This window comes from Frankliniella occidentalis, unplaced genomic scaffold, assembly GCF_000697945.3.
Source record: "Frankliniella occidentalis isolate FOCC.00 unplaced genomic scaffold, Focc_3.1 Scaffold439, whole genome shotgun sequence".
Lineage (NCBI taxonomy): Eukaryota > Metazoa > Arthropoda > Insecta > Thysanoptera > Thripidae > Frankliniella > Frankliniella occidentalis.
In genome coordinates, this window is record NW_026267558.1 from 7,315 (window position 1) to 8,691 (window position 1,377).

Sequence of the window (1,377 nt, forward strand, 5' to 3'; positions counted from 1 at the left end):
GCCGGACGCTTTAGTTTACTCAAATATGCCAAGTGATTTACCGGTCACATTATTTATTTGATTATGCACTTCAGTAAATCGCGAGACTGAAATGGGACCTTCGCCGCCGGCAGGCCAAGCAGGCCCGGCCCCTGCCGAACGGAGTAGCCGGTGGAGCGAAGTGGAGCTGGCAACTCCGTTTGGCGGAAGGGCGGGCCTGCTTGTTGACCAATTGTTGGACAAAAATAGGAAGAAAGAGAAGAAGGCGCCGAGGGAATCGATCGGATCAGCAAAGGTACTTTGTCATTCTTTGCCTTACCCTTTATCATAATGTGCACAAGCATTTTCCAGTTTCTGTGAAAACTTAGTTTTTCGCCGGCCCGATTTCAATAAATAAATAGGACTTTTTTCTTATCATTTAAGTCCGTTGAGGCTAAACTACCGAAGCAAGAGGAAGTTATACTCGAGGACATTCTGTTGCTGTCCGAGCGCACCCACGCTCAGCGTCGTGTTGACTGCTGCTGCTGCTGTTGTTGTCGGCGCGCACCGACCCGCTCAACATCGTTCCAGAGCTCCTCTTGTTTGCCTCTAAGTCAGGACGCTGAATAGTAAGGCGTGCTCAATAGAAGGGAAAATCATTCGGAGACGGCCGGTTAGAAGGGAAAATTTATTCAGGGAAATTTATTCGAAAACGGGCAGCTAAGAGCCACTTATCGGAAGGTTCAACGCAATACTTCGTTAAATAGAAGGGAAAATTCATTGGAGGACGGGCAGACACAATCTTCCTACATTCTGTTGGTACCACTGAAAACCCGCGCATGCGCCCCTCTGAACTGCCCATTGTTGTTGGCAAATCGAGCCCGCCGTCCGCCCGAGTGCCTCACCGGTACGTAGCCTCGCACGTGACAGCACTCGGACCCTTTCTGGGTAGGACCACGCCAAGCAGAAGGCATTTTTGGAGAAGTGTGAAAACTGTGATCTAAGCAACGGTAGAAAAAGAAAGCCTGATATTATGAATCGGGCGTAGTCTTTGATGCAGGAGCAATGATTTACAAACCCCAGCCGGAGCGATCAACGTCAGGACTAGCCGTAAACGTCAATTATTCTGCCGTCTTCAAAGTGCACCTGAAGGTTAGCGGCGACGCATATTTATTGGCTGAGCGATTAGCGAAGCCCATAACTCCACTGACCGAAAAAGTTTCATTCTTTTTGTCTGTCTGTTTGTCTGTTTGTCTGTCTGTCTGTCCGTCTGTCCGCACGATAACTCGAGAAAGAATTGAGATAGCGACCTGGGATTTTCAGGGTCGTTTTGTATCATAAAAAGACAGATCGAGTTCAAAGATGAGCATTCTAGCTCAAAAATTGGCTTTTTAAAAAATCAAAAACAAAAGGTTGCAA